The sequence below is a fragment of the Stenella coeruleoalba genome (genome assembly GCF_951394435.1).
Source record: "Stenella coeruleoalba genome assembly, chromosome: 16".
In the NCBI taxonomy this organism is placed as follows: domain Eukaryota; kingdom Metazoa; phylum Chordata; class Mammalia; order Artiodactyla; family Delphinidae; genus Stenella; species Stenella coeruleoalba.
The window spans coordinates 37,341,328-37,363,761 of NC_137162.1; the positions used below are offsets into that span (position 1 = coordinate 37,341,328).

At 38.5% G+C, this 22,434-nt stretch overlaps 1 protein-coding gene and 1 long non-coding RNA gene across 2 annotated transcripts in view; one reads left to right on the forward strand and one right to left on the reverse strand.

Moving 5' to 3' along the window:
• RNLS (renalase, FAD dependent amine oxidase) overlaps nucleotides 1-22,434 on the forward strand; it is a 273,745-nt gene that overhangs the window by 114,897 nt on the left and 136,414 nt on the right. The gene's annotated exons all lie outside the window — the stretch shown is intronic.
• The window catches only part of LOC307175348, a 286,151-nt gene continuing 264,060 nt past the window's right edge, over nucleotides 344-22,434 (reverse strand). Inside the window, exon 5 of the long non-coding RNA XR_013824318.1 lies at nucleotides 344-987. This is a non-coding gene — a long non-coding RNA (uncharacterized lncRNA). The remainder of the gene's footprint in view (nucleotides 988-22,434) is intronic.

Consider the following 22,434-nt stretch of genomic DNA (forward strand, 5'->3'; position numbering starts at 1 on the left):
GAGCCTCAGTTTAGTTGTCCCAATATTTGAACATTCAAGATGCCCAGGAATGATTCTAATTGACTCTACCTGAGCAACATGCCCCAAAGAGCCACTATGGAAAAGGAAATAAGATATCTTGATTGACCAGCCTGGGACATAGACTGAGTACTGTGGCCAGGGCACTATGCTCTATGATGGCCAAAATGGCAAGAATCACAAATATTAGAGTGGTGAGAATTAGTTGCCCCAAGACAAAGAGAGGAGGGAAAAGGTGACAAAATACAGGATGTCTAATATGCTGCCTTACTCTCTTTTTCTGTACTTTTTGACTGAAACTCCTTGTGGGTTTTATAACAACAAATATTGTATATACATACCATATATTTATTCTCACGTTATATTTTTTCAGTTAATATAGCATGAAAATTTATTTTCCATTGACATTATTCTTCAAAAACATGAGCTTTTAGAGCTGCATATAGTCCATGTTGTGAATGAACTATCCTCAGTTTTGGTTTTAAAAAGTTCTAGGTTGCACATTCAGCATCAGGATTTCTTCTTGGTTCAACTCAACATTCAGACTCACAAGGCCACATTTGACATCATTCTACTCCAAAAGGTATAGGATAGGAACAGGGCTTGCTAGAAGGGCAGTGATGGTCATCCCTTTCCTATAGGAGTCCTTAGTAATTCATGTGCAAAACGATGAGATGCACATTAGGTAAGTGTGGGATCTGTCCTGGTTTAAAGGCCTTATTCCCCCCTAAAGAAGCCAGTAGCTCTTACAGCAAATCCATAGGGATAGGTTTCAGGGGCCTTGTAAAGGACACGTTCAGTTACAAGAGCCACACTCGGGGAAGCTCAAAGCTATGGTTCCTATCAGTTATTTATAGTTCTCCTAGTATAGATGCCACTTACCTGTCCAGGGTCAGTTTTCCCATAAGTTGTGTTGACTAGTTGTCAACATACTTGACATGCCCCCTCATCAGGTTACCAGGTGTTGACCTAAAACAAATAGACAGCCAGTTATTTCTCCAGCAAAAATGAGTTTGTTTGGAATAAGCAGAGAATTGCAGTTCAGGGTCTGCAATCATGGTGAGGCATGTGTAGGGCCCTACATAGCAAGGGAAGAACTCTTTTATAGAGGGGAAAAGGAAGTTGGGAGGGCTAGGGTAAACAAAGAGTCCATGGCTTTTCCTTGGCTGAGTCCTTGCCAAAAAGGAAGAGGAGTCTTTCTTCCTGTTGGACTCTGCTATCATTACAGGGTATGAGGACCCCCCTCTTTTGGTCTCCCAACTGTATTTAATTTAGGTTTCTGCTTATTAATTTTTTACACAGGTAACTAAAGATCAAATTCTCTTGAAGAAAGGGGGAAAGCTTTTGTTAACCATTTAACCACAGACATTCTTTTTTGTTTGATTGGTTTTAGAGGGGATTTTTGTTTTTTGGGGTTTTTGTTTTGTTTTGTTTTCCATTAATAGGCTATTTTTTATTAATTTTTATTGGACTATAGTTGCTTTACAATGTAGTGTTAGTTTCTTTCTTTCTTTTTTTTTTACATTGCTCTGCAACTTTATTCACCCAACAATGTTACTGACATCGATCCACATCTACTGTAGAAACAGATCCACTTCAATCTTAACAGCTATGTGGATTCTACAATATGGCTGAACCATAACCTAACCAGTTCCTATTAATGCACATAAAAATTCTCTCTCGTTTTTTTGAAATTAAAAATTTTTTTTAAATTTTATTTTTTTATACAGCAGGTTCTTATTAGTCATCCATTTTATACATATCACTGTATACATGTCAATCACAATCTCCCAATTCATCACCCCCCCACCCCCAACGGCTTTCCCCCCTTGGTGTCCATACGTTTGTTCTCTACATCTGTGTCTCAATTTCTGCCCTGCAAACTGGTTCATCTGTACCATTTTTCTAGGTTCCACAGATATGTGTTAATATATGGTATTTGTTTTTCTCTTTCTGACTGACTTCACTCTGTATGACAGTCTCTAGATCCATCCATGTCTCTACAAATGACCCAATTTCGTTCCATTTAATGGCTGAGTATTATTCCATCGTATATATGTACCACATCTTCTTTATCCATTCGTCTGTTGATGGGCATTTAGGTTGTTTCCATGACCTGGCATAGTGCTGCAGTGAACATTGGGGTGCATGTGCCTTTTGAATTATGGTTTTCTCTGGGTATATGCTCAGTAGTGGGATTGCTGGGTCATATGGTAATTCTATTTTTAGTTCTTTAAGGAACCCCCATACTGTTCTCCATAGTGGCTGTATCAATTTACATTCCCACCAACAGTGCAAGGGGATTCCCTTTTCTCCACACCCTCTCCAGCGTTTGTTGTTTGTAGATTTTCTGATGATGCCATTCTAACTGATGTAAGGTGATACCTCATTGTAGTTTTGATTTGCATTTCTCTAATAATTAGTGATGTTGAGCAGCTCTTCATGTGCTTCTTGGCCATCTGTATGTCCTCTTTGGAGAAATGTCTATTTAGGTCTTCTTCTGGGTTGTTTGTTTTTTTAATATTGAGCTGCATGAGCTGTTAATATATTTTGGAGATTAATCCTTTGTCCGTTGATTTGTTTGCAAATATTTTTTCCTATTCTGAGGGTTGTCTTTTCGTCTTATTAGTAGTTTCCTTTGCTGTGCAAAAGATTTTAAGTTTCATTAGGTCCCATTTGTTTATTTTTGTTTTTATTTCCATTACTCTAGTAGGTAGATCAAAAAAGATCTTGCTGCGATTTATGTCATAGAGTGTTCTTCCTATGTTTTCCCCTAAGAGTTTTATAGTGTCCGGTCTTACATTTAGGTCTCTAATCCATTTTGAGGTTTTTTTTTTGTGTATGGTGTTTGGAAGTGTTCTACTTTCATTCTTTCACATGTAGCTGTCCAGTTTTTTCAGCACCACTTATTGAAGAGAATGTCTTTTCTCCACTGTGTATGCTTGCCTCCTTTGTCATAGATTAGTTGACCATTGGTGCATGGGTTTATCTCTGGGCTTTCTATCCATTGATCTATATTTCTGTTTTTGTGCCAGTACCATATTGTCTTGATTACTATAGCTTTGTAGTATAGTCTGAAGTCAGGGAGTCTGATTCCTCCAGCTCCATTTTTTTCCCTCATGACTGCTTTGGCTATTCGGGGTCTTTTGTGTCTCCATACAAATTTTAAGACTTTTTGTTCTAGTTATGTAAAAAATTCCATTGGTAATTTGATAGGGATTGCATTGAATCTGTAGATTGCTTTGGTTAGTATAGTCATTTTCATAATATTGATTCTTCCAATCCAAGAACATGGTATATCTCTCCATTTGTTGGTATCATCTTTAATTTCTTTCAACAGTGTCTTATAGTTTTCTGCGTACAGGTCTTTTATCTCCTTAAGTAGGTTTATCCTAGGTATTTTAATCTTTTGTTTGCAGTGGTAAATGGGCGTGTTTCCTTAATTTCTCTTTCAGGTTTTTCATCATTAGTGTATAGGAATGCAAGAGATTTCTGTGCATTAATTTTGTATCCTGCAACTTTATCAAATTCACTGATTAGCTCTAGAAGTTTTCTGGTGGCATCTTTAGGATTCTCTGTGTGTAGTATCATGTCATCTACAAACAGTGACAGTTTCACTTCTTCTATTCCAATTTGTATTCCTTTTATTTCTTTTTCTTCTCTGATTGCCATGCCTAGGACTTACAAATCTATGTTGAATAATAGTGGCGAGAGTGGACATCCTTGTCTTGTTCCTCATCTTAGAGGAAATGCTTTCAGTTTTTCACCATTGAGAATGATGTTTGCTGTGGGTTTGTTGTGTATGGCCTTTATTATGTTGAGGTAGGTTCCCTCTATGCGCACTTTCTGGAGAGTTTTTATCATAAATGGGTGTTGAATTTTGTCAAAAGCTTTTTCTGCATCTATTGAGATGATGATATGGTTTTTATTCTTCAATTTGTTAATATGGTGTATCACATTGATTGATTTATATATAATGAAGAATCCTTGCACCCCTGGGATAAATCCCACTTTATCATGGTGTATGATCCTTTTAATGTGTTGTTGGATTCTGTTTGCTAGTATTTTGTTGAGGAATTTTGCATCTATATTCATCAGTGATATTGGTCTGTAATTTTCTTATTTTGTAGTATCTTTGTATGGTTTTGGTATCAGGGTGATGGTGGCCTCATAGAATTTGTTTGGGAGTGTTCCTGCCTCTGCAATTTTTTGGAAGAGTTTGAGAAGGATGGGTGTTAGCGCTTCTCTAAATGTTTGATAGAATTCACCTGTGATGCCATCTGGTCCTGGACTTTTGTTTGTTGGAAGATTTTTAATCACAGTTTCAATTTCATTACTTGAGATTGGTCTGTTCATATTTTCTATTTCTTCCTGGTTCAATCTTGGAAGTTTATACCTTTCTAAGAATTTGTCCATTTCTTCCAGGTTGTCCATTTTATTGGCATAGAGTTGCTTGTAGTAGTCTCTTAAGATGCTTTGTATTTCTGCGATGTCTGTTGTAACTTCTCCTTATTCATTTCTAATTTTATTGATTTGAGTCCTCTCCCTCTTTTTCTTCATGGGTCTGGCTAAAGGTTTATCCATTTTGTTTGATAAGAACCAGCTATCAAAGAACTAGCTTTTAGTTTTATTGATCTTTGCTATTGCTTTCTTTGTTTCTATTTCATTTATTTCTGCTCTGATCTTTATGATTTCTTTCCTTCTACTAACTTTGTGTTTTCTTTCTTCTTCTTTCTCTACTTTTTTTAGGCGTAAGGTTAGATTGTTTATTTGAAATTTTTCTTGTTTCTTGAGGTAGGCTTGTATTGCTATAAACTTCCCTCTTAGAACTGGTTTTGCTGCATCCCATAAGTTTTGGGTTGTCATGTTTTCGTTGTCATTTGTCTCTAGGTATTTTTTGATTTCCTCTTTGATTCTTCAGAGATCTCTTGGTTATTTAGTAACGTATTGGTTAGCCTCCATATGTTTGTGTTTTTTACATTTTTTCCCCTTTAATTCATTTCTAATCTCATAGAATTGTGGTCAGAAAAGATGCTTGATATGATTTCAATTTTATTAAATTTACTGAGGCTTGATTTGTAACCCAAGATGTAATGTATCCTGGAGAATGTTCCATGTGCACCTGAGAAGAAAGTGTAATCTGCTGTTTTTGGATGGAATGTCCTATAAATATCAAGTAAATCTATCTGGTCTATTGTGTCATTTAAAGCTTGTGTTACCTTATTAATTTTCTGTTTGGATGATTTGTCCATTGTGGTAAGTGAGGTGTTAAAGTCCCTCACTATTATTTTGTTACTGTTGATTTCCTCTTTTATAGTTGTTAGCAGTTGCCTTATGTATTGAGGTGCTCCTATGTTGGGTGCATATATATTTATAATTGTTATGTCTTCTTCTTGGATTGATCCCTTGATCATTATATAGTGTCCTTCCTTGTCTCTTGTAACATTCTTTATTTTAATGTCTATTTTATCTGATATGAATATTGCTACTCCAGCTTTCTTCTGATTTCCATTTGCATGGAATATCTTTTTCCATCCCCTCACTTTCAGTCTCAATGTGCCCCTAGGTCTGAAGTGGGTCTCTTGTAGAGAGCATATATATGGGTCTTGTTTTTGTATCCATTCAGGAAGCCTGTGTCTTTTGGTTAGAGCATTTAATCCATTCACGTTTAAGGTAATTATTGATATGTATGTTCCTATGACCATTTTCTTTATTGTTTTGGGTTTGTTTTTGTAGGTCCTTTTCTTCTCTTTTGTTTCCACTTAGAGAAGTTCCTTTAGCATTTATTGTAGAGCTGGTTTGGTGGTGCTGAATTCTCTTAGCTTTTGCTTGTCTGTAAAGCTTTTGATTTCTCCATTGAATCTGAATGAGATCCTTGCCAGGTACAGTAATATTGGTTGTAGGTTCTTCCCTTTCATCACTTTAAGTATATCGTGCCACTCCCTCTGCTTTGTAGAGTTTCTGCTGAGAAATCAGCTCTTAAGCTTATGGGAGTTTCTTTGGTGGGGCTAATGGCAGATTCTGGGAAGGCTCATGCCAAGGGGTACTTTCCAGAACTTCTGCTGCCAGTGTCCTTGTCCTCACAGTGAGACATAGCCACCTCCTGCCCCTGCAGGAGACCCTCCAACACTAGCAGGTAGGTCTGGTTCAGTCTCCTATGGGGTCACTGCTCCTTCCCTTGGGTCCCAATTTGCACACTAGTTTGTGTGGGCCCTCCAAGAGTGGAGTCTCTGTTTCCCCCAGTCCTGTCGAAGTCCTGCAGTCAAATCCCACTAGGCTTCAAAGTCTGATTCTCTAGGAATTTATCCTCCTGTTGCCAGACCCACAGATTGGGAAGTTTGACGTGGGGCTCATAACCTTCACTCCAGTGGGTGCACTTCTGTGGTATAAGTGTTCTCCAGTTTGTGAATCACCCAACTGGCAGTTATAGGATTTGATTTTATTGTGATTGCACCCCTCCTACCATCTCATTTTGGCTTCTCCTTTGTCTTTGGATGTGGGGTATCTTTTTTGGTGAGTTCCAGTGTCTTCCTGTCGATGATTGTTCAGCAATTAGTTGTGTTTCTGGTGTTCTTGCAAGAGGGAGTGAGAGCATATCTTTCTACTCCGCCATCTTGAACCAATCTCCATTGTGTTAGTTTCTGCTGCACAGCAAAGTGAATCAGCTGTACGTATATATATATATATCCCCTCTTTTTTGGATTTCCTTCCCATTTAGGTGACCACAGGCCCATAGACATTCTTAAACATAAGTTATTGTCCAGATATGTGATTGTTTCCTTAAATAAATTCTAGAAAGTGGGAATACTGAGTCAAACAGAATGAATAATTTAAAAATTCCTGATACATACAACTAAATTATTTTTCATAAAGGTACACCAAATCAAAATATCATTGATGATATACTTTTCACATTTGGGACCCATATGACTTTCCAGCATTATTTCTGGCACTTTCTTCCTGAATGTAACTTTCCCTCCAGCTCCATTAGCCTCTTCACCCATTTCATTTTCTTTAACATTTCTTGCATAGCCTGGTCCTCTGACTAGAATGTTCTGTCATTTCTCTGCCTAGTGCCACCTGGTTTACCTTTCGAAGTACACTAGAAGTGTCCCCTCCTCTTGAATTTGTCCCCAAAGACTGTTTCCCCTCAACACTTTCCTAAGTAGAATTCTTGACTCACCCCTCTCATGCCCATAGTTTTTGTTCTGAAGGCTACTTCAGTGCTTTTCAGGTTGTATTTATTGTTAGGTGTATATATGTCTATTGTTTATAGTAGAATATGAACTCTCTGTAGCTAGAAACTGCATTTGCAATTCTCCAGTTCAGAGCACTTTCAATAGCCTATAATGGCCTTTTAAAAAATGTTTGTATTTAGAAGAGTATGAGTTAATTTGACAATAAATATTTATTGAACAGTTACTATAGGACAGGCACTGTTAAAAGTACTCTATCCTCAGCATCTAGAACTGTACCTGCACATTATAGATGGCCAATAAATAGTAAATACCAGTTGAATGAGTGAGTGAATGCAGATACAGCACTGGATAAGACAAGGTCCCTATTAACCTGAAGTATAAATTTTAAAGAGTGAAGAGAGAGAATAAGCCAACAAATAAGAAAGTTATTAGATATAAGATGTGCAATGAAGAGAATTAAAATGAGGAAGATGTTATAAAATGCTGGGTGGGCACTTTAGAATTGGTAGTCAAGGAGGGGTTTGCTGTGGAAGTGACAAGCTGAGATCTGTATGCTAAGGAGTAGTTGGCCATGCAAAGATTTGGAGAAGGGCATTCCAGGCATAGGCAAAATCTAGTGCAAAGATCCTGTGATGGAAAGAACCTGGCATATTTCAGGTAATGACAAGGAGTGCTCTGGAGGTGGGGCAAAACAGAAAAACAGAGATGATTTTCAAAATATGTAATGACTGGTACATTATAAACATTGATGAGTCATAACTCATTTCAGCCACTGGCTTCCCTTCCCTTCTCCCCTCCCTCCCATTGTCCTACTTTCTGGCTCTGTATCTGTCCTGTATCCAGAGCGCAGAAAGCTTTCGAGACACCCATCTCAGTCCTATCCTGCTGTTCTCTTCCAACTCCTAATCAGATGAAGAACACTCCCTATCTACTATTTTTATTTCATAGAATGTAAGGCAGGTCATATTTTTAGTGAGTACTTTGGAATTCTTGTAAGACTGACTCTCAGACTGTCAGGAGGTTATTTGGAGTGGTAGTAGTAAAAGACAGTGCTTCCTAAACTTTAGTGTGCGAACAAATCCCTGAAGATCTTGTTAAAATTCTGATTCATCAGGTCTGGGGTGGGGCCTGAGATTCTGCCTTTCTAATAAGCTTCCAGGTGATGCTGAGCTGCTGGTCCATGGTCTCCCCATTTAGTAGAAGGACATAGAGCAGTCTTGGTTGCCCCTTAAAATCCACTAGGGAGCTTTTAAGTCTCCTGACCCTTAGGCTACACTCTACGCTAATTGAATCTGAAACTCCAATGTTGGAACTCAGGCAGATGTTTTTTGTTTTTTTTTTAATTCCCCCAGGTGATTCTAGTATTTGAGAAGCACTAGCTTAGGACAGAAGGTTGGTAAATATCTCGCCCAGTCTCTTAGGTCTCAGGCTAAATTCTACAGTTGTTGATGAAGTGTCAGATGTTCTTTCAGAAAACAGACTGACCTCCTAGGAAGAGTAAACCCTACCCTGTCAAAGTCCTAAAAGGAGTCTAAAGACAGTTAAGATTTAAACTTTTATTAAATTTTGTCCTTCTTAAGAGTGTACGCGTGATTTCTCCCTTAAGAGCAAGCAGGACATCTTTTTTGCCCTTTGGCCATCCTAATTTAAAACTGTTATTGATGCCAACTTCTCTTACAGGAACTTTTCTTTTCTGAAACCTTTGGGCAAACGGAGCCTATAAAGTAAAGAAAGGAGGGCCCTGCTCACTGGCTTTTGCCATACAACCCAACAAAATGAAATTATAGAGTCTGAAGTTCGGGATAAATATGGTCACCTCAAGATGGTGTTGTCTCCAAACTCCAAGCTGATGAAAAAAATGATACCCTATTGGAGCCCACTGTAATTAACTCTTGGACAGCATTTACATTATAAACCTAAGTTTTAAAAGGTTTGTTACTCAGCTGTAAAATTTTGCTCTAGGCTATGGCTTGGACATAGGTAATTTCAGCTTGAAAGAGGTTTTAAAAATAAAAGGACATTTTTTTTCATTGAGCAAGTGAAGTGTCGTTTTAAGAGGAATGAAATATCTACTATGCTCAGGCATTCTTTGCATCTCTCTCTATTTGTTCTTCAAGTGCTCTTGATTTCTAAGACATGAAACCTAGTCTGTTTGCATATTTTTAAACCAAATGTTTAAATTATCAAATGTTTGGTAGACTCTTGGAATTAAGGAAATGCATTTTGAGAGTCACAACTCAAGAAGGAATAAAAATGTTCTTTGCTATTTTTTATGTGCAGAACTAGGGTGGGACAGAATTCTGTTCTTTGAAGATCCTGTCTGTTGCACAGTTTTTAAAAGGTGGGCTACAAAAGAAGAAAGCTGAATTGAAAAACAGAAAACCTATTCACTATTTGTAGGCTTCCACTGAAAATTTCTTACGGAGTTTCTAAAATGTCTCTGTCATAAGTACGCGTTAAGATAAATGTTGGTCAATTTCATGACAAAATCTTGATTTCTGCTTATTGGTGTTGGGGACTTTTCTGAGATTACCTCTCCTCATTTTCAGAAAGGAACTGTTTCCTCTCTCTGGTTTAGATTGTTCCTCCAATGGCATACTGAGCAGGACAATATTAGACTTCTCACAATACATCATCTATTGTCTCTCATTAGCATCCCATCTGCTCATACTGTTTCCTTTTCCCTATCTTTTTTCTCTCCCTTTCACAGTGGATGCAAGCATCATCACTTTTACCTCCTGCCTGACTGTGGCATAGCAAAAACCCAGTTATACACTGGTGCCCAGAGTAGCTCTGCCCTAGGGCTCTAAGTCTAGAAAATTTTCTGATTTACTGGTCAGTAGTGGTCAACCCGAGGCCCTATAGGATTTCATGCATCCAAAAAGACCTTACATAAGTATGACTGAAGCAAATTACTCTTTACTAATATATGCTGTAATCATTAAAAGTAATATTTCCTTTGAAAGAGCAAATATAAAATCATGACACATAAAGATCCCATAAGCAACCACCAATAGAAGAAAAAACAAAAGTAGGCATGAACTTTAGAAACATACATTAGGGGCTTCCCTCGTGGCACAGTGGTTAAGAATACGCCTGCCAATGCAGGGGACACAGGTTTGTGCACTGGTCTGGGAAGATCCCACATGCCGCAGAGCAGCTAAGCCCGTGCGCCACTACTACTGAGCCTGCTAGAGCCCGCGAGCCACAACTACTGAGCCCATGTGCCACAACTACTGAAGCCCACACACCTAGAGCCTGTGCTCCACAACAAGAGAAGCCACCACAATGAGAAGCCCGCACACCGCAACTAGAGAAAGTCTGCGCACAGCAACGAAGACCCAATGCAACCAAAAACAATTAATTAAAAAAAACCATACATTAGGCTCTTTGTCAGTGATACGAAGGAAACCAAGGTGTTCTGGGTATTACCCAATTTGATTGGCCATCTTTATTCTAACTAAACCAGTATTGCCTCACATTTTATTTCAGATGTCACCTCTAGGGAATGACACCTGACCATCACCCCACCCATTCAATCTGGACCGAGTGTTCCTCCCTCCTCACTCTTTGTACTCCCTCTGTATGTTCCATGTGGCTCAAACATAACTCCTCAGAATTCTGTCTGTCTACTCTCCTACTGGGCTGTGATGCCTTTGGGTTTAGAGACTATGTATCTTATTCATTGTTGGAACCCAAGTATGTAGCACACTGCCCTAGCACCATGTTCAATAAATATTTGTTGTATAAATCAAAATTAATACATGAACAAAGTGGAAGCATAGGGACTTGAACCTAAATAACAACTCTTGAATTTATTTGCCATTATTCTTTTTGGTTTTATCTGAATATTTGGGGAAAAAAATGGTCTTGTTTTATTTGACAAGGACATTGTCTAGTAGTAGCAATAGGAGCAGAAGTAGTAAAGCTAACATTTATTGGATATTCAATTACCAGGCACTCTTCGAGGTGATTTACCTACATAAACTAATCTGATCTTCTCAACAGCCTATATGATGGATTATATGGGTATTATATAATATTTCACTGCTGCTATCATCCATATTTGACATATAAAGAAATTGAGCTACTTGCTTATGTCATCACAGCTAGTGGTTCAAACCCAGACATCCCAATTTGAACCACCTTTAGGTACCATGCTATGTGGATGAGATGATGAGGCCCACTTGTGGCCCTTACCTATGAGTGTGTTATGGTTGAGTCTGTTTTCACATTGGGGACTGCCAGTCTCCAACATTGTGTTTGGCAGCCACCATACTCCCATACGAAGGCAGTTTCTCCTGATCTTGGTTTCCTTGTAGTGTGCACATGTTTTTCTTTCAGTTCCTCACTGTTAAGTGTTTTATGACTTGGGGATCTTGAAGAGGCAGCTGTATTGTTAATGTAAGCCATTACCACAGAGGTTTCTGCTCTTTTTCAGAACCTCATAATTTGTTAAACGTTCTGGTTTGGGTTTTCCTCACATCTTATTGCTGACAGTTTTAGCAGTATATGCCAACATTATCGGCTGTCTCCAGGGTACTGATTGATATATAAAGGTTTCTGTAATTGTCTAAGATCATTTGCCACTTTATGTAGTACAACTTGCTCACTTAGGTACACTCTGCTTCCAAGTGATTTTTCTGGCCCCAGTGGGCTATAAAATCATCTGATACTGCTGTAACTTTAAAGACAACAAAATACTAGCTTTGAATCATTTGCTTTTGTTAACTCATATTTTAAGGTTGCCTTTGTACACTGAGGAGGGGGAAATGATAAGCAGGGATTCTTTTGTTAAAATGAAGAAAATAAAGGGATATTTTTCTCGCCATCATTTACTTTCCTTGCTGATGATATCGATTTGCAGTGCCTTTCTTATGAGCTTTCTGTTAGTTCTTTCTCGTTTTGAAGCATATCCACTTCCAATAGAAATTTTTGCAAACTGTGGGTCATGGCCAATATCAAAAGCTACTCTGACCTAAGTTTTTCTTGATCTGGTAGCTATTTGAAAATTAAGCACTGGTCCAATGCCACACAGTTTGTTAGGGCCAAAACTGAGGCTAGACACTTGGTCTCCAGACAGCCAGTTCAGTGCTCTTTCTATTGTTCCACATCCTCAAAGTTTATTTGTTTGAAATAATGGTCGATATTGTACCTTAGGAGGAAAAGTTAAAGAAAAATTTACTTTGTAAAAGCCAATTATTTTGAGAGCTCAAAGCCCTCACAGACTTAAGTTTCCAAAGAATAACACACACACAACCACAAGAGTAGCTTTCCAAGAACCTAGCAGGAAGAGATATAAAAACTGTATTTAATTCTCTAGCCAAATGCTAGACTGACCTAAAATTAAAATTTTAAAAAAGTATATGTTATATATTTGAATGCTTTTAGGGAGTTACTAGGTAGAAAAACTGGAAAAGGAGTAGTACTTTCTTAACTCCTTTAGATTTTTTTCTCAATTGAGTTAATGTTCCAGTATTGTATAGAATCCAGTTTAAAATTTTTATTGTTCTTCACCGTGTCCCTAAAAAGAATTTATAGTCTGTATTAGTTTGTTACAGCTACTGTAGCAAATTACCACAAACTGAGTTGCTTAAGTAAGAGAAATTTATTGTCTCACAGTTCTGGAGGCTAAAAGTCCAAGACTGAGGTGTCAGCAGGGTTGGTTCCTTCTGAGGGTTGTGAGGAAGAGTTTATTCCATGCCTCTTCCCTAGTGTCTAAGTTCTTTGGGCTGCTATAACAAAATACCATAGACTGGGTGGCTAATAAACAACAGAAATTTGTTTCTCATACTTCTGGAGGCTGGAAAGTCCAAGATCAAGACACTGGAAGGTTCAGTGTCTGGTGAGAGCCTACTTACTGGTTCATAAACGATGGCTGCCTTCTCACATGGTAGAAGGGTCAAGGGATCTCTTCGAGGTCCCAAAGGCCTCACCTCCTAATACTGTACTATCACCTTGGGTGTTAGGATTTCAACAAATGAATTTTGGATGCAGGAGGAGGGACAAAAACATTCAGTCCATAACACCTAGCTTATGGTGGTTTGTTGACAATCCTTGGTATTCCTTTGCTTATAGAAACATCACCCCAATCTCTGCCTTCATCTTCACATGGCTTTCTCCCTGTGTGCATGTCTGTGTCCAAATTTCCCCTTTTTTACCAAAGGACCCCAGTTATATTGGATTAGGGGTCCACCCTATTCCAGTATGACATCATCTTAATAAATTACATCTGCAACAACCCTATTTCCAAATAAGGTTACATTGTGAGGTTAGAATTTCAACATGTGAATTCAACCCGTAACACTGTCTATTTAAGAAAAGGTTAATTCTTTGATTAGTTACATCAAACAAGAAAAACCTAAATATAGGCAATATGGTTTCCCATCTATCAAGAAAAGAAAATACAAGTGGCAAGTATTTACTTTGAATTATTCATTTAATACCATTAAATCCATCATGCACTTTTTTTTTTTTTAGGCCAAAGTAATACAGTTTATTTTCTTTTTTACTACATAACTTGACTGATTTCCTTTATTACTAGAATTTTACAACTATGTATTACAACAATGGTATATTTACAACTATGTATTTGTCTACAATAGACAAAATATCCTGTATTACACACTATAATGAATAGGCTTTACTTTTTTAGTGTATATATATCTAGGCACAGCTAAACTTTTTTTTAATACTAATAAATTTAAAAACACATACTGAAAAGAACGGAGTTCCTGTGTGACCATTATTGCCTAGGAATCACATCAAGATATCTTTATTCCTCCTTTTCCTTTACCTTTACATCTTGGTTCCCAGGACAGTAACAAATATTAATTTTGTAAGGTTATTTAGACTACTTTGATAACGTATCAAAATGCAGCTCGTTAGTTGATATATTCTAAGCAGAGTATCAACTCACACCTTGATAATCCTCCTATCCCCAGAAACATGTGGAATGGCCATAAACAATTCCCCTGGAATTAGTGTTTATTTAGTGTATTTTACCAATACTATATATTCTCTTTTATCTGTTTGGCCACTCCAAAGAACCTGATAACTGAGTATATATATAACTTTATACATTCTTTAAAAAAAAAGTATCTTTTTAGGTTTTATTAAACTTATGTATTATCACAGTATTGAGAGCTATTATGCAATATTTAAACCATGCCCTTTTGGTTGAAATTATACTATTCAATAAAATAAAACGGTTACATCCTTAAACAGATTAAAATATTTCTTAATTTGTATTCAGAGAATCACTGTCCCAATTATTTCCTTTACCCTGCCACATTATAATTGTATTCTCTTATTAATAAGGATCATTGCAATTTTAAAAAATTCAAGTCTTTATTGAGCACTTAATATATGTCTAGAACTGTATAAGACACTGTGGAGACTAAGGAAGACATAAGATAGGGTCTCTGACCTCAAAGAGCTAGAAATTTAAAGGAAAAGACTGCATTTCTGAAACAAGAGAAAAATATAGGGAGGATGAAACTGAGTGAAAAATTGTGTGAGACAAACTCTGAAGTATCAAGAACAGAGAAGCCAATGTAGGCTAAAGTAGTTTTAAGAGAATTTGTTCTGGACTTTGAAGTGATGAGTAAGGGGGTGTGGCATTTAATCTTGGATTTAAAGAATTGACAGATAGGTATCCAGAATAAAAGCCTGGCTAAAGAAAATGGATAAGTTTTCTGAAATTGAGAATTTTTAATGCAGATCAGATCAAAGATGCTATCTGTTTTGCTAGCTAAAATAATGACAGTTTAGAGTCAACTAGTGCAACCTACTATGATTACCAGTATTTAAGAAGTTAATTGTTTTCAACTTTTTTTTACATGGAAAAATAAAAACATAGCTTAAAATCTTAGATTATAGACTGAATGAGATGCTTAGTATAGGTTTGTGTACACTGAATTCTCCATACGATCTTGAGAACTAACTACAAAAGAGAAATTTATTTTTGCCCATGTCTCTAAAGAAGAGATATACTTTCAAAATGTCTTTAATTTGTGGTTTCTGACTCTGGTGTACCATTTGAAGTCCTGATTTCATATTGCAGATTATTTTGAAATTACAGAACTAATAAAGAACATCTGTGTTAATAGCCTTACATGTCCAACAAAAAACTAAAGCAAAAGATTTTTAAATTGACAAAAACATACAGTGTAACTTTTGTTGGAATTTGCTAGTTTTAAAAACAATACTTTTCTAAAGTTGCCACTTCATTTGAGGGATGGTATAAAGATGGGCTGAATATAGAGTTAGAGCACAGAAATATTTCATGCTTCTCAATTCATTAGGCCTGATTTGAGGCCCTTCTCTAAGTCCAGTTCACATGGGCGTGTGGTCCCTTGCATCTATGAGGTAGACAGGCTGGAACAGAGGTAGTGAGAGTGGAAGGGTGCTTCCTGCCTTGGCTCTGAACCATGTGTATACAGACAGGATGGTCCAGCAGACTCACTCTCTCATACATTCCAGAATTTTTCTACAAAATAAGCAGAATATCTCAAGTTAAATATTTTTCTTGGATTGAGTTTTAAATACTTCTTGATTATTTTTATTGTTTGGAATAACAGATGTTCACGCCTGTTAAAGGACCCCAAACTAGTGAATATAATTAGAAAAAATAGAAACTGAAAAATACTTGCCTACTCTTAAGAAGAAATGACATTTTAAGTTTATTCTATACTAAATAGCCAAGAAGAAATTTAAGAATTCTCCTTTGGAATTTTGGATGTAAGGATTTGTATCCATTCAGCCAATCTGTGTCTTTTGGTGGGAGCATTTAGTCCATTTACATTTAAGGTAACATCATGCACTTTTAAATAAAGTCCCTATAATTCAAGACCACACTACCTGGAGATTAAGAATATAATAAATTGTTTCATCACCTTGAGATACTACCTTGATTTTTGCAGGCTTTCCTCTCGTCTATTTTTTTTCTCAGCAAGACAAATATTTTCATTTACTCTGAGTTAATTTATGATAAGTTCTTGATCCTCAACTTCCAACTCCAATTTATTTAAAAGGTTATTTAGAAGACAGCATTCTCTAACTCCTCCCAGGCAGGTTATTATTCCCTTCTCTGTGTTCTCACAGTATTAGGTACATGCCTCCATTGTACAACTGCACTCATTAAAATAATTTTTTGTTTGTTTGTTTTGATGCCTGACTCTGCTATTAGACTGTGAGTAATTTGAGGACTGGGATTGTCTATCTTATTTATTAAAGTGTATTATTGGGTTTCCCTGGTGGCGCAGTGGTTGAGAGTCTGCCTGCCGATGCAGGGGACATGGGTTCGTGCCCCGGTCCGGGAGGATCCCACATGTCGCAGAACGGCTGGGCCCGTGAGCCATGGCCGCTGAGCCTGTGTGTCCGGAGCCTGTGCTCCGCAACGGGAGAGGCCACAACGGTGAGAGGCCTGCGTACCGCAAAAATAAATAAATAAAATGTATTATTTGTTTCCCCAGTAACTGGTACAGTGTCCGGCACATAATGTTTGGAATATTTTAAGCAGCCAATAAAAGCTCACTAAGATGGAATCAACATAGAAGAGCTCATAGATGCATAGCATTTTAAAACTAGAAGTGATCTCACTTCAAATTTTATCTAATATTGTCTATACACCTAATATCTGGTCAACATTTTATCAACATATGTAAATATAAAGTAGTGAATATTAACCCAAATTAGAATTTATCAAGCAGGTATTTTCAAGGATTATAGAAAAACTAACACATTTATAGGACAATCATTATTTGACACATTCTCAGAAGTATAAAACATGATCTTTTGAAACCCTGTGAAAGTTTTTTTTAAATCTAAACATTAAAATTTGATAGAAAGTATTTCGAATTGCTTTAGATTTTAAAACTTTTGGGAAGTCTTTATCATGCTGATTTAGTTCCAAGTAATAAATAATATTTATTAGAGTATCTCCCATCTGCTACTTTGTAGCTACCTGAGGCAATAACTTCATCTTTCTTTGGCCTTTGTAAAATATCAAACCACTAGTTGGCATCCCTTTTAGCTCCAAAATTCTACTATTCAAATATATATCCTATAACTATATATTGTGTACTTGCTATATTCCTAGCATCTGACAAGATACTGGGATCTTGATTGAAGGATGCAAAAATGTATGAAACACATTACCTCCATGGAACCATAAACTAGTCCAAGACGCATAAGAATGTGAGTATTACACAAAGTAAGTCAGTCCTGTAAAAGGCACAGAGATGGTGGTGTAGGAAATCAGAGAGCTCTTCTATGTGCCTGGGAAAGCCAGGGAAAGCTTCACAGGGACCACGAACATTTGAGCAATGCTTTGTGCTGTAATTATTGAAAGGTTACCTAAGTAAAAGAGAAGATGACTTTCATGGAGAAAGCCTTGTAGCTTAAAATTTGGCAGACACTTTAATGAGGTGGTCAGACCATCCATTTTCACCCCCACTTGACTTTGAATTTGCAGAGCCCAGCTGAAAGCACGTGAGGGCCTCCTCTCACTCCTCAGTCTGAGAACAGGCAACCCTCCCTTCCCCGTCTGAGCTCTGGATAGATCCAAGTCTTGAGGGAAGAACCTAAGTTTAGAAGTTCAGGATCCAAGGAAGGCTTTTGACTGTTGCTATGACCTGCAAGCTAAGGGCAGACTGGCACCATGGAGAAGCATTTCAGAAGCTTTCTAAGGAAGATGGGGGGCCGTCAGGGCAAGTTTCTTTGTACAATAGGAGCCATTTCTTCCCTCCCATCATTAAGTCTCTCAACCCTTCTATAGACACAGGAGTTACCAGATCTTCGATTTCTACCCACTTACATTTTCTCCAAAATAGAAAGGCCTCTTTTCCATAACAAGAGAAAAACGGCCCAAGTCCTTTTGCTACAGAGCAGGAGCAAGGCTAGCGTTCCTCTCCTGCTTCAGTTGGATCTCAGTGTAACATGGTGCAGGATCACTGGTCACCATGATGAAAAATGAGGTCAAACGGAAGTGAACCCAGAAACTGTCAGAGGAAATAGAAGGGAACTTCTGTGTATTTAGTAGCTCTAAATGTCTAGGTGATTTATTATTCATTCATGCTCTCACTCAACCAGTATTTTTGAGCAGCAACTGCATGCCAGGCACTGTGCTAAGCCCTAGGCGTAGAGCATAAGCAACATAGAAACAGTCCTTTTTTCAAGGAGGCTTCATTCTGTGGGAAGATGGATAATAATGAGATCGTTACAAATTGTGATAGGTACTATGAAGATGATAAGAGGAAATGTGATAGCAAGCCAAGAGGCTGAGGATGCTTTAGATGGGTAACCCGGGAGGGCTTCTTGGAGACAATGACATTTAAGCTGAGACAAGAAGGAAGAGGAGTCAGCTATGCAAAAACGTCAGGCAGAGGGAACTGCAAACATAGAGATAGCATGAGCTATTTCATTTATGCCTTGTAACAAATGCTTGAAGTAGGTATCATTGTTCTTCATGTAGCCAGAAAGAAAATGGAAGTAAGAAAAGAAGAAAAAATATACTGATCAGATTTCTCTTTTGTCTATTAACGAACAGATTTCCCTGGAGGAATGCTTTTCAGGCATCTTTCCTGGCCACACCACTTTCTTGTAGGGTTACAAAGTTCTTCTACCCCTCTGACCCTCAGTTTCCACTTCTGTAAAAGAAGCATAAAAACTCATCTTTCAGTGGGATTTGGTGAGAATTAAATAAACTGGTAAACGACTCGGCACCATGCAGAACTCAACAAATGCTCCCTCCGTATTTGCTCGTTCCCTTTTTGCCTTCAGTTTCCAGTGCCAGGCTAAAAGATACCAAAATGTGTCTAGGATGTGAGGTAATTATTCAGTGGCTAATATATTTCCGAGCTGGGAATTGTAGAGGTCACCTCAATTTCAGTTCTGCCTAACAGTGTATTTAGTACTGTGAAATGTCTGAAGTGATCCAGTGCCCTTTCATCGTGAGCACCGTTATGTCGGTACACAAGTGCCTTTCAGTGAACAGGGGGCTGGCCTGACAGCTGAAGTTGGGCTGGAGAGAAGTCACTGGTACATCACATTTTGTTGGCAGGAAACATTATTTGTCCTCCTCCCAGCAGTGTGGAAACAGAGAAGAGTAGGCCCCGTCATTTGTTTTCCTTTTCAGCTATCATCACTGAAAACCTTGAGTTTCTTAACCATGTCTTGGGGCTCTGTTGATTCTAACTAAAATTGATTAGCAAGCTCCCGGGATGCTTGGACCGTTCTAGTAGCAGAGGTACACACAGCAGTTCTGCTCTGGCATAATACCGAACAGACAAAGAAGAGCAAACTGCTCCATCCATATAGGCTTAAAATTAATGAATTGCCTCTCTTCCTTAGTCCTGACATTTCCAATAAAAAGTGGTGGGTTTGGTCTCATGGCTTTGTCTCTAAATGGAACACTGAATTTACCCACTGACAGACTTAATGACTATAAACATCAGAACATGTTTCCATCAAAGGACATAACTGCAGGAAAATAGGGATGCTGTAAAATGCATCTTTTAATAGCAAAATTTAAAAAGTAAAGGAAAAGGGAGGGGAGAACCCCTCATCTACTGCAAATCTTTCTGAAAACAGTAATTTCCCCTTCTTCTTCTCCTACCTCCCCCACCCTCCACCCTCACCACCAGATCCTCTCTCTTCTCTATCCCTACCATCCAAACAGCAACGACAACAACAAAGTGAAAGAAAGAAAGATTCACACCATAAGTTTCCATTGAACAGTGAATTTCTGGTATATGAAAAAATATTGGAAGCATTAAGTTGAAGTTCTAGCTCTGCAGGCCCATGCTACGGTGTAGTCTTTCCTTCCTTCCTCCCTCCCTCCCCCCCTCCCTGTCTTCCTCCCTTCCTTCCTTCCCTCCGTCCTTCCTTCGTTTTTTTACTCCTCACTCAAAAAGCCTTCTGCTGTTCATTTTTATAAGCCATCTTCTAGTGATCCCTGGAGAAATGTGCCCTTTGGCTTCTAGCCAGAGGCTCATCTCTAAAATATAAACCTGGGCAAAACTAGAATTGAGGATCACATTTGCTCTTTTCAAAGTGAGATTGAGGACTGTTATCATGGTTTTTTTCTCTATCTTAATCAATAGAGAAATACTGTTCTTTGAAGTCTTTGTGCAGTATTCTATAGGGAGAGAGAATGACAAATTAGACAAGGTCCCATTTTCCAGAGAGTTTTAGCACACTGAACTCAAGGTGTCTATATAGAAAAAGAAAATTAGCCAACCAAGTAGTATGTCCTTGCTGCACAATAAGAATTCAGCAGAAAACAGAGAACTGTTCCCAGTGGTTCTTGCTGCTGAGTAAGGCTGGGACAACTCCTGAGAGGCTGGCGCTGGGGGCTGGGTGGGCATGGTCCTGGGAAGTGTTTAGAGATGGAAGGATGGAGAAGAACAGAGAGGAGGGAGAAGGTCTTAACAGAGGAGGAAAGAACTGTGTGCAAGGAGGGCCTTTGCTTCATAAAAAAGAAGCTCCGTGCTCCATTTGGTATTTGCCCGACAGAATTGACAAAAAGAGCCAACTGTTTCATATGGCACGTGGTAGATTTTGCTAGGTCTGTGCTGCACATGTGCCTGGCATTTGCAGAATGGAGGTGGCCGAGCACCTAGATGGAGAATTGTGGGGCAAGACCAGTGAAAACAATTTGAAACCCATTTGGCTAATATGCCATGCTGGAAGGCAAGGCTAGTCCAGAGGGGCATAGGGGCCCCTCTTATGCTTACCCCATAATGGATGTCCTGGGAGGACACGCTCCTTAAGGGGGAAAAGGATTTGGGTGGGGAATCAGGATACCCAGAAGGCTACCATTCAGGCTGAACGGTGCATATAAGAGGGCATATTATCTTCAGATAGTCTGGCTGGCCCCAAAGTCTCCAGAATGGAAGATGAGCACACTGATTGCCTGTGCGTCTGTGGTAGGGCACTCAACACCAGCAGATGGCATGCCTCCTCTCCACCGCCTGCTGCCTCTGAGGTCAAATCTGGACGCTGTGTTCACAAAGACATTTAGATATTGAGGACTGACAGTTAACGGAGGAATTTATCCTAATAAACTGCACCCGCTGGGTCCAAGTTAAAACATAAACCCTCTGCTAAAAATCACAAAATATAAACAGCAGAAACCCCATAGATCCCACATCCTTTTTCTTGTAATGGACCTCACACCAAAGACAATGCATTACATTGGTCTGAATGCCATTGCATTCACTCAGCAGAAAATTCATTAGGTTTACTGTGAATGTAGGGCTACAGCAGGCTGGATCGGCTTTATTATGCAGTTGAGGCAGCAAATGGTTTTCTTTAATGATTTCCATCATCTTCATCTTCATTGTTCCTGCCCCCTGCTGATGTTCTCCTCCTTGAGGTGGACCAAGGCTTCAGATAATGAGCTAACATTTAGTATTATGATTTTGTCACACTTTATTACCTCCTTTAGCTACATAAATCTCCAAACTCTTTATAAAAACAACCGTTATATGTTATGTTTGGTGGGGGCAGCCACTGGGGTGTGTAGTATGAACCATGTCGCTCAAACAACAGCATAAATGAGGATGGCTGCCTCGAATTTAAATTCTTCAAGCCGCTGCTGCACAAATTCCTGGGTAATGGTGGGGAGGAGAACGCGGAGTCTTCACAGGTCTTCAAGGATTTTAGCTGGAGCCGGGATTTTTCCTAAAACTTGTGGATTATTTTTTAATGTGGGTGGAGGAGGAAGGCTGCCTTTATTTTCTATTCTGCTTTATCAAACCATTTAGAAGGCTTATGCTATATAAATCCTACAAGTATGACTCAGTAGGATCTTTCCGAAAGCCACTGATACTGAGCAGAACAGCAGTGAGAAAAACACTTTTAAACCATAAGAGTTATTATGGTGAGGTGTGCTGGTAAACCTTGAGACCTCCCACTTCTCTTGAGGAACCAGAACTGGCAGAATATCTCCCACCTTGATTTTTTTTTTTTTTTTTTAAGCAAGGCATCTTAAACATAATAATGAAATAATTGATGGATTTCTGGTGGCTTCGAGGCCACTGTGTTACAGGACTCATCCAAGTCCCCACTGGGGTTGGTTCCAGGCCTGGTCCTTGCTGTACATTCAGGGTGTGTTGTTGCCATTCTGTGTGAATGCTGCCCTTAGCATTGTGTAGTAGGCATCCCTACCTATGATGTAGCTGGCAGGGGACCTGGTTCCTTCAGCTGGTTC